At 44.0% G+C, this 11623-nt stretch overlaps 1 long non-coding RNA gene across 3 annotated transcripts in view; it reads left to right on the top strand.

The window, feature by feature from the left end:
- The first annotated feature begins 1451 nt into the window (after positions 1–1451).
- LOC146799598 (uncharacterized) overlaps positions 1452–11623 on the top strand; it is a 98983-nt gene continuing 88811 nt past the window's right edge. For 2 of the 3 annotated variants that reach the window (XR_014968952.1, XR_014968950.1), the window contains exons 1-2: positions 1452–1932; positions 6895–6950. This is a non-coding gene — a long non-coding RNA (uncharacterized LOC146799598). The remainder of the gene's footprint in view (positions 1933–6894; positions 6951–11623) is intronic. The other variant, XR_014968951.1, reaches the window with a different exon arrangement.

Below are 11623 nucleotides of genomic sequence, written 5' to 3'. Positions count from 1 at the left end.
CCTCTAATTCATTGCCCCAACTCTGTTAAATTCACGGCGCTGGTTGCCAAGTTTCAGAACAGAGCCCGCAGCAGACACATGGGGCTTGTCTGGTAGCCCGGGGACGCGCTGCCAATCACACAGAGCATGCAGTTGCCACTTTTAAATGACCTAATATTCACCCCTCCATCATTGCATTACCCCGCAAGAGTTCGCGGCCGTTCGCCTGCACCGAAACGCTACCACTTGCATGCAAATCTCAATCAGCCTCGGGCGCGATCCCATTCGCCCGTGCTCTGTAACCAAGGGATCACACACCATGTAGAGGTGTGCTCCCTGCAAGCGCCTGATACCCCACAGGACCATACGCTGTCCCCAACGAACGATAAAAAAGAGGTTCCATGTAACATAGTTACGCACCAGGCAGATCTACTATACCGGACCTCAAACACCGTCTCCCGATGCACATCAGTATAAAACACGGCGGGCGCGGGTATATTCCCAAAATACGCTCGCTGACCACTACCACAAGTAAGGCAGACAAAGCGCCACATGTCCAGATTGCTCAATCGCGCTGCCCAGATAGAATAGTTCCAAATTATGCGTGCCCACCGCCCTTTTTAATGCGTTTTGTCCCGCTAAAAATTGGCTCTGGCACCCTTGCGCTACCCACGTGGTTTAACCTATCTCCTTGAACCCTTGCATGGGGAGATTACCAGAAAAAATCGGCTCAGAAGACGCCTGCCCCCCAACCTCGCTTTGACCGCGCTTAATTAAACGCGCACTTCCCTCCGCTGATTGCACCCGCCGTGAGGATATTTTTCGCCCCTGAAGTTGTACTCTTCACCCTCTTATTTGCCCCCAGGTCACTCATGCAACGCACTATACCTGCTCCTGAGGTCGCGCTCTTCACTCCGCCAGCACGCTACCTTGCTTGCACGTCGGTCCCAGCCCCTCGTGCCAAAACCAAGCGCTTGAGCGGCTTCCTGACTCCGAACCGATGCTCCCCGCAACTGGCGCTGGCTCTCACTTAAAAGCGCCCGATTCCCTCAAGCTGCTGCTCCACTTGCCACAACTGACTCCCGCTCTCTTCGCCCCTCACTCGCCGCCGGCGAAAAAATCCCGTGCTCGCCCTGCTGGAGACCAGGCGACAAACGTGTGAAAAGGCCTTCGAGCGAGGCTGTAAATTCCCCCCGGCTCCACGAGACAGCTGGCGACCTGAAAAACAGAAAAAAGGTTAGAAACCCTCCCAAGGGAGGGTGCACACGCGACGGGTGTGCCTTCGAGGGGAGCAGAGTGCAAAGAGACTGCACTCCACGCTCCCCACCGTTTTAAAGGAGGTGTCCCGTCACCAGCTGGAACTGGTTCTTGGTTGGGATTCCTCGTGACCCGGAAGCGATCAGATCACCTCCGGGGCGCGGGGGAGGCCCTCACGACCCGGAAGTGATCTAATCACCTCCGGGTCACGGCCCCCGACCAATGCGGGGCTATGGGACGTGGGAGAGACGGGGGGCACGGCCGACCACCATAATGGCGTCGGGGCCGATTCCGGCCCTGCCTTCCTCTACTCCTTGTTTTCTTCTTCTGTGCCATCTTTATCTTTGGTAATTCTCACCTCCTTCTCAGTTACCTTTCTGACTGCAAGAATCTTTAGCATTCTATTTTGGCCAATATATTGCCCTTCTACACTCTTTAGACGTTATCTTGTGTATTTGATAGATGTTTCACTTGGATGGTTTGTACAGTGAACATGTTGGACATGTCCTTTGGTGGTGTTTACTGGATTCTTAACGAGCTATGGTGAAATACCAAACAAGCTCAGGTGCGTCCCACTGGCTCAACAACCAATGACGACTTCCTATCTGCTGTAAGGAGGCCTTTAACATTTCACAAACGCGGTGTGGACACTAGACATGTTGCACCAATCCTCGTGAGACCTTATCGAAGATCCAGGTAAAACATCTAATTTTACACTTTTAAAACCTTATAACACATAAGTACTAGCTCAACCAGTGCTGGAAATCTCCTTACACGTTTCATGTTTTTTTGCCTCTCAACAGAAGTGACTGTTTATTTGAGTCAGGGTTGCTTTCATGCCACCTAAGGAGAAAGGCCTTTAGTGCTAAAACCTGTGATCGACAGTCGTGGCCGGTGGTGAGAGTGCTGCGGGGTGGTGGGGCGGGCGGGGGTGGAGCAGGTTGGGGGGTACTAAACTATGGAATACGGCCCAATGGAGGTAAGTAAACAAATAAATAAATAAATCGAATTTTGTTGCGCACGCTGCATTGCATTTGACAATGCAGCGTGCGCAATGAAATTTGTTTTATTTATTTATTTGTTTACTTACCTCTGTTCGGCCGTATGCTGTAGTTTACTATCCCCCACCCTGCTCCATCCCCGCCCCGCCCCACCGCCCCGCAACCCTCCCACCACCGGCCGCTACTGTATTTAAAAAAGTATGGGAACTATTAAGCTCTGCGCAATGGGGGCGTGATGAGTGAGTAAAGGAGTGTGGTCAAAGGCGTGGGTAAAAAAACTAAATATTCTGTAACTTTTTTCGGTCTTTCACACACAGCTTAAATGAAAATTAAAAGGAAGCTATGTTAATCAGTGGGAAATGCACTTTCGTACAATATGAAACCTCTAGTAGTTGATGCACTGCACCAGAGAGCCACAAAATTGAATCCTGGTTGGTGCAGTGCAGAATAGTGTTTTGTGTATATTTTGTGCTACAAGGTCCTAGTCTGTGACAGAAAGCACTGTGAACATGTAAACCATTATTTTGAACTTGCATTACTCACAGTATAAGGTAGGCTGCTACAAAATGCTCCAAAAGGATTAAGATAAAAAAGTGTTCCAAACAATAGGTTTTCGTAATGCCCAAGCTGTACGTAGTGCAATTCTTTTTATAACTGTGTTTTAAAAGCACACACTACACAGCTTAGCTGGTAGCTCCCTGTCAATACCTCTCAAAAAGAAGAAATATGTGTCATCAGGAAGCTTCAAATGGTTCCATCACTTAAAGCCAATACTGGCTTCCAGGCACCCATTACATTTGCAGATTGACCAGTTACGTGCATTTACATTTCTTCCAGGGAAGCAGGCACTCTAGCAGGAACGCTTGCTTAGTTGTCTGCCCCTCCCTCGGTTTCACAGCACAAGAGACTCCCTTCCTTCCACTTCAGCTGAAGCATTTCAACCGTCAGAATTAACCGTCCTGGGACAGTTGTCTTTTCACACAAAGTAGGGGAACTATTTTTCTAAAATTTAAAAAGTACGGGTACATAGTTCCCCTCCGATCCTTCCACTTCGGCTAATGGCTAAAATCTTTGAAAAAGTGAGTTAGAAGAACCATATGAACTTCATCTACCACAATGTATTGAGAGGACAGATGTAAAGTTTCCAGTGTACGTACCAATTTAGTTAAATGGATGCAGTTTAATAGATACAGGGCCACATGTACATAGTTTTCATTTTATGATTTCCTAATAGAGAATTTTTGTGATTCGCTATTAAGAAATCGCAAACACCTATGTACTAATGTTACCACGCATTACCATTACCACGCATGTTTTTACAACCAATATGCCTTTATCAAGCATGCCTTTACAGCAAATTTCATTGTAAAAGCATGAATGGTAAACTCATATGCGTGGTAATGGTTGTGAAACTACATTGTAAGTATCTTACAGGAAAGTATAAACATTTTCATATAAATTGCAATTGCATTTAAATAGCGCTTACTACCCCTGACGAGGCGTTGAAGCACAGTAGCATGCTACTCTGGAACCCAAAAAGTATTAGTGGGGAATTAGTATAGGGATATAGGGATGTATGAATTTAATCTGAGCTGTGGACATGTTAGTCTGTCGGTTGGATTAAAAAGGTAAGTCGAGGGATAGAAAAGGGGAGGGTCTAGAAAGTGTTTATTTGGAGATCATAGCAGTATGATGAGGTCTGGAAGGAGAGATGGAGGCGGAAAGAGTCACTAGACGTGTATTAGGGAGAAAGAGGAGGTATCGGATGAGTCTAGGAGGTATACATGAGGGAAGAGTTTAGAAAGGCTTGTTTGGGAGATCTGAATAATAAAAGAGGTTTGAGATGATGCAATGTGGGGTAGAGGAGGGAAGAGTCTAGAAAGGATTATTTTGGAGATCATGGTAATAGAAAGGGGTTTGGGATGAGACAGACAGTGGAGGTAGAGGATATATTGAGAGAGGCATAAGGTGATAAATATGGTAGTGCACTGGGCAGAGCAGTGGAAAGAGGTTTGGGATGAGGCAGAGAGTGGAGCTGGAGGAACCATTGAGAGAGGTATAGGGTGAGATATCGGTTAGTGGATTGGAGATGCTGAATTAGGAGTAAAGTAATAAATATTAAGGTACAAACGTACATGGAAGGTATATATGTATAAGGAAGGTAATATATCTAGATTTAAGTTGTATTGAATAAACTTAGACTTTCATGTGTTGCTGTATGTTAAGCTAATTTATTTGTTTGTATTTTTTTACTTTTAACCCCTTGAGTGCCCATGACGAGATGGTCTCGTCATGGGCCGCGGTTGCGCTGTGCCCATGACGAGACTATCTCGTCATGAGCCCCGCCCGCTAATGAAACGCCCGGCACAGGGCGTGGAAAGGGCGGGGCACTCAAGGGGTTAATAATTCGATAGTGAAGCAACTGTAGATAAATAGTTATGATAAAAATTTACTTATTTATGCAGTGGCCTATATACATGTTAAACATAGAATAACATAATCATAAGTCATAAAATACTTTATTTCGGTTCTTTTACAAACCATAAAAGTGCGTATACAATATACAATACTTTGTCACAAAAGAAAAAAAACATACATTTCACCAAGTGCCAGTGCAAAGGAGGAAATACATTGATGGTATAGGCACATAAAAAGGACAGCGTTTCACGATTTAAACATTACTGGTCCAGACAGTTTCTCAGTCTGACAGATAATTTTAAAAACTCCTTGATTTGGAGGATACTGTCACTGTGCAAAAGCTGCATATACAAAAGTGCCGGCCTGATTTGTTTAAAACCAAGTTTTTAAAAAAGAGTTACTAAGTATCGCTTGCGTGGAAATTCATAAAATTTACATAAATAAATAAAATGCAGCATATCCTGCGGAGACTTTCCGTCGCAGCCGCAAGGCGCTGCTGATTTATTAAAAATATCAGTCTTAGGTCTAATAAGCAGGTGATGGAACAGATTAAACCTGAATCTGGTCAGTAAGAATTTTTCATGTGTGGTCAGTGAACCTGCCATGTATGGTTCAAGAGCCTCAGTAGTCTTTAGCATAACAAACTTCCTCACACTATGTTTCTGAAGCTCCACTTCTTCTCTCAGGGTCCTCCTGTCCATCAAGAAGGCCTGTTTAACGGACTCCAGATCTCCCTTTGAAATTAGGCATGGATTGGCAAAAAGTTCAGATCGTCCAAGTTTTGCAAAGTTTGACTTTAAATAGTTTAGCCAAGGGGAACACATTGTCTTGTCCAGGCCCATAAAGTCCTTCACAATTAAATGTGTTAAGGGGTATGTCCTCATTTAGCCATAATTTGAGCCAGCATGTCAGGGGACGTAGAGAAAACAGATCACATAAATATTGCGTCCCCAACTCCTCATGTACAACAAGGTTAGACGTACCAATGGGGACACACAGTAGGCGCTTCATGAATGAATTTTCCACGATCTGTAATTGCTCCCCGCCAACATACCCCCAGATTTCGCTGCCATAAGATGCAGTTGCCACGGACTTAGCATTATACAATTTCAGCATGGCTCAAATGGGTTTTTTCCCCAGTTTGGCAGCAAGGTTGAAAATAGATGCATTAACCCTCACCATTTCTCCTTTCTTTTTTACAAGATGAGGTTCCCAATTTAATTTTGTGTCAAAAAGAACTCCTAGATAGGAGAAAGTTTTAGATAAGGGAATTACTTCTTCACCAATCTTAAATGAGAAGGACCTTTTTGGTTGCTGACCAACTTGTAGAACAAACAATTTTGTATTATTTACCAGAAGGTCTCTGTCCGTCATAAACAAATTAAAAACATTTAACAAGGATTGAAGCCCCTTCTCTGTTCTTAAAATTAAAACCGCATCATCTGCATAAAGAAGTATTGGAATTCCACGCCTGCCTACTCTTGGGCAGTCAGCACAAACATCCTGTAACAACATAATCATAAGTAATATGTACATTTGGTAAGCAGATCTAAGGAATATCTATATCTTTATAAACGTAGTTATAATACACATTTATAAAAAGGAATAGACATATCTAGATACATACAAATAATCCAAATAAAGGCTTATTTACACAGGAATTTGATGTACATTTATGTCTGAGTTTGGTGGTTATGTGGGGAAGCGTCAACAACTACTCAGAAGACTGAGTAGTCTTCTGAAGATAAGTTAGTTATCCGTGGATTTTAAATTTAGGGGTAAAGAGTTCCATAGTTTGGCTGCTTGAACAGAGAAGGATGTGCTACCTGTATTTGGTGATTTTATTCCTGGTGAAGAGAGGCCCTGTTCCATGTATCCCTTTGTGGGTGATACAAAGCAGCTTTAATGTGGAAACCGGTAACCAATGTAGGGCTTTCAAGACATGGGAGATGTGGGCTTGTGGCTTTACTTGTAGCAGTAGTCTGGCAGCAGAGTTCTAAATACGTTGTAGTCTCTTCATAGTTGTTAAAGATGATCTGTGGTAGATTCTTTTGGAGTAATCGAGTTTAGACAGTACAAGAGAGATAGTAGCCTTGACCTTGTGTGGAAATCCCAGGTGGGGGAAGATGCATCACAGAGGTTTTTAGAGCAATGAAGCTTGATTTTGCTGGTTTGTCCACTTGGGCATTCATTTATAACTTGGAGTCCATGGTAATTCTGAGGTTTCTTACTTCCTTAGATACTTTAGGCGGTGTTTCGGGGGCATCGGGTCAGGTGGCGAGTGGGGCGCTACACGTAAGTATTTCTATTTTGAAAGCATTCAATTTGAGATAGCTCCATGTCATCCACTGATCCACGGCTCGAAGGCAACTGAATATTTGTGAGTTTCCAATGTCTTTGGGACTTTCCTGTTTAAGGAGTATTTGTGTGTCATCTGTATAGTTATAGCATGTGGGATGAAAATCATTGATCAGTGCTGGCAATGACTTCATGTAGATGTTGAAAAGCATGAGTGGGATGATAGAGCCTTGAGGGACCCCTGCTTGGGTGAAGTAGTACGGTTTGGATGAGAAAGGGAGGGTATGGTTGACATTTGTTATGTTTTAATATAGGGTGTGGTCCAGTCGAGAGCAGTCCCCTTTATGCCAACTTCGCAGAGTCTTTGTGTTAGAGTGCCATGGCCAACTGTGTCAAATGCAGCTGAGTTCAAGAGAAGTAGTGCAGTAACCCCGTTCTGGTCAAATGTGTTCTTAAGGTCATCCCAGATGGCAATGAGGACAGATTATGTGCCTCTTCCTGGATGGAATCCTGTTTGGAAGTCTGAAAGTATGGAAATATATTCAATGAATGATGACATTTGGGTGAATGCTGCTCTTTCTATCAGTTTGCCCAGAAAATCTCCATTTGTAATTGATCTCTAGTTGTTGGGGTTACGCAGGCCTAGGTTTGTTTTGTTTAGCAATGGGCGTATGTATGCCTTTTTTTAGGTCTTCTGGAAATATTCCTGTAGTTAAAAAATTGTTGATTATTACTTCTTACTTGTGTGGCAGCAGAGTAGTTAGAAGAATTTTATATATAAAGGATTTATAATTTCCTGTAAAATGTACTATTTTTGTGGTGAAGGTTTGCTTAAAAATGTATAGGTAGGTACAAACACTTTTTTTCTGCACACACAAACACACACACATCATATATATATTCACTGAAAAAACCATAGGTTTCCGGGGCGTTATAGTTAGAAATTAGCATTTAAAAAACCCTTGAAATTCACTGAACAAACCATAGGTTTCAGGGATGTTATAGTTAGTTGGACATTTCACTCGTACAAAACCAGAGAAATTCTGCCGTTATACTTAGTTCAGCTAACTATAATTCGCGCACCCGCAATGCACTGCTGATGATGTCACATATTACATCATTCATGACATGGTCAGTGACATCACAACTGTGTATGTGGTTAGAGGTCTGCACGGGTAGTGCACAGGGGATTGTAGCGGTGCATGTGTTAGTGCCTGGGTCATTCCATGAGTACATGGGTACTGACTGGAAGATTAGAGTACTGCAAGGAGAGTGCATGGTGAATTTATAAGTGCTTGGGTTTTGGTGGAGTGATTGGATAAGTACATGGTGCTGGCTGGGTGATTGAAAGAGTGCATGGGTACTAACAGGGCGATGGCTGGACTGGATGGGTAGTGTTCAGAGGATTGTTGCAGTGCTTACGTTAGTGCCTGGGTCATTGTATAAGTACATGGGTACTGACTGGATGATTAGAGTGCTGCAAGGACAGTGCATGGTGAATTTATAAGTGCCTGGGTTTTGGCGGAGTGATTGGATAAGTACATGGTGCTCGCTGAGTGATTGGAGGAGTGCATGGGTAGTGACAGGGCGATGGCTGGACTGCATGGGTTCTGCTCAGGGTATTGTAGCAGTGCATGAGTTAGTGCATGAGTCATTGCATTAATGCATGGGTAGTGACTGGATGATTAGAGTGCTGCAAGGAGAGTGCATGGTGAATTTATAAGTGTTTCAGTTTTGGCGGAGTGATTACATAAGTACACACGTCATATCAGGCCCCGCCCCCTCCCTTCACCACTGTGCAAACGCGCCCCATGGCGGGTTTTAATTTGGGGGATTAAATCCCCTTGAGTCCTGAGGGTCCTTGGGGGCCAACTAGCCCACCAGCTACCTCCAGTAGGCGCCACAGAGCTGCGTTGAAGAGAGGTGTAAAAAGGGGCGTGGCCTCCCAACACCTCTCTGCAACGCAGCTCCCTGGCGCATACTGGAAGTACCTGGTGGCCTAGTTCGCCCCAGGGACTTAATCCACCAATTTACAATGTGCCAGGGTCCACTGTCTATCATACCACTATACACACCAGACATGTATTAAGTCCTGGGCTTTCCTTTCACTGGTCATTTCTATCAAGAGTGCTCACCCAACTGAGATACACAAACACAGAAAGTCTACAACTCCCAAAATTCACTGATTTGTTAAATGATTACACAGGGGTATGGGCGAATGCCTTGGACCAGCTATGAACCTGTGCCGTGTCAACCTTCATTTTGCTTTATCCTTGCATGTTCACTTGTCTTTTTTTAAAAACTATTTGCAACAGTATGTACAATCTCTGATCCTGAGGGACCCCTCAAAATTGCAAATGCTGTATTCCTAGAACAAAACTGGTGTGCACTGTGATGGGGAGGCCTCCATTGGTATCCCCACCATGTAATGGTGAGTGTACCCTGCAGAGGACCCCTCTTCTCAGACCCTTGGTGGTGCCACTATTTCTGTGTTTTTGGGTGCAGTCTCTGAATCCAGAGATGATGCCCACAGGTCTCCCTTATTAAATTAAGCCTAGTGTCTTGGGACACATGGTGGCCACTTTGTGTTTATTTTTTTGTGTTTTTAGGATGTTACCAGAATTTTTTGCATCGTTTTTGCAGTATTGTTTACAAACATCCAAATGGGTGAGCACAACAGATGCTTTGTGTAGACTTGTCATTAGAACTAACTTTAGCTAATGACAAACATCTATGTTAGTAAGTATGGTAGTTGCAAGACAGAGAAAGGATGCTGCCCTTGGAGAACACATTTAGTCCCACCTACCACCTCTTCATCTCTGTTCTATGTTTCCAGGGTCATCTGGAGAGAATAAGTATGGTTGCCATAGGAGAGTAGCCCAGAGGAGGTAGTACCTGGCCAGTTGCCCGAAGACAGTGGCCATGACAATCCGAAATAGGAAGAGGAACGGTAGCCCCCGCCCCCCTTCCCCCAGAAACTCTTCTAAGAAGGCAAACTCAGTTCCAACCAGGTTGATTGCAATATCAACTGGTAACACATTTTTCGCCTGATTGGCAGTGGGCTGTAGAAAACCACAGATAACTGATTACAAACATGGTGTTTAGCGCTCACGGATAGATGTGCGAAACCTAGTGGCACAGAGCATTTTGTAGCACACTACAGTTTGCATGTTAGTTGTATTTCTATACTCATCCTGAATTATGTATTTATCATCTGAACTATTTAATTTTTTTTGATTTGCTTTGCTACTTTCAAAGGAAAATGTTCTTAGATGTTCTACAACAAAACAGATGGAACTTGTATTCACCGGTCGGGCTATCCAATTTAATCAGCCTCTGCTTGTTAACATTTATAGCAGGCAGTACACTAAATACAATGAATCATCATAAGAGGACATAAGGTCTGAATTGCATGACTTTTTACCATGGTTTAGCAAAAGCTTTGATGTGATGCCAACACTGAGAAGTGGGGGTTATTTAAGGTTTGGTAGACGGTCTTCTATGCCACAAATGTGGCAGAGTACACTGTCCGCCATTTTTATTTAGAGTCAGGTGGACTGCCATGTTTCTGCCGACAGAGTACTTGGACCGACGGCCCTAGGAACATTGGGCCACTGCTCGAACATGCTCAGACCATCCGTCCTATATAGGGTGGACATTCTGATGTACTTACGAACAGTAAAAATAAATATGAGCCGCACACCCTGGGAGAAAGTTTCCAGGGGTGTCATGGAAATTTGGTTTCTTTTGTTGTTTTTTTGGGAGTTTGTTTCTAGAAAAAAACAAAAAAGTTTGCTGAGCATCCACATGAAACATGGCAGCTGCTCATCAAAGCTACAGTCTCTTGAGAGGAGCTTCTGTGGCAGAAGGTCATCCGAAGCCCTAGAGATCTCGTCAGGCAGTCAGAGATCTCTACATATATCGCGGTCTGGTACATACACTTCCCTGGCAGAATGGAGTCAAGCCTGCAACACACTACGGGCATGATTAGGATGTAGGTCGGTAAGCCTCCGACTGCTCGTCAGAGGCTTACGGACCGACATCTTTGGTTTGAAGTTGACCATGTGCAGTCGCATTGTAATTGCGGCTTCGGACCACCGACCCGAGGTCCGTCAGTTCCGAAACCGCAGAGATGTCAGTCGCAAGCAATTCCGACCGAAATCTTAATCAGGCTCTAAAGCACCCTCTTGGTTTCTACCAGCAGCAAACAATAAAAAAAACATCATATGAAGAACATGTCATATGAAGAGTACTTTGGCTAAAGTCCAATCCTGAACGTATTCTTTCTTGCTCAACCAATCGCATTAGCCCTCGGTGTATTACAGTCCATCTGGGATTTACTAGGGGTTTATATATGCACGTGCAAGCAGCATTCATGAAGCCAATGGAAGGGATGGAAGGTTCTCCGACACTTTAATCACTGTTCTATACTTCTAACACCACTCCTTGCAATGCTGCTGTGTAAACATGCACTGTTCGTGTTCGTTTTACTCTGCGTTTCCTCTGTTTTTTATTAGCTGGAGTAAAGCCATGCCGGAAACTCGTTGAAAAAGAAGACAGAGCAGCAGTGGTTATCTGTCCTCTGTCTCTGGTGCAAAACCATGATTGAACTTGGCAGAAAACAATGGAAAACTTGCAAGTGGCCTCTCTCCTCATCGTGCATAGATGAC

Source organism: Triturus cristatus, chromosome 9, assembly GCF_964204655.1.
Source record: "Triturus cristatus chromosome 9, aTriCri1.1, whole genome shotgun sequence".
NCBI lineage: Eukaryota > Metazoa > Chordata > Amphibia > Caudata > Salamandridae > Triturus > Triturus cristatus.
The sequence above is the reverse complement of the archived record's forward strand: the minus strand, read 5'-3'. Positions and strand labels throughout refer to the sequence as shown.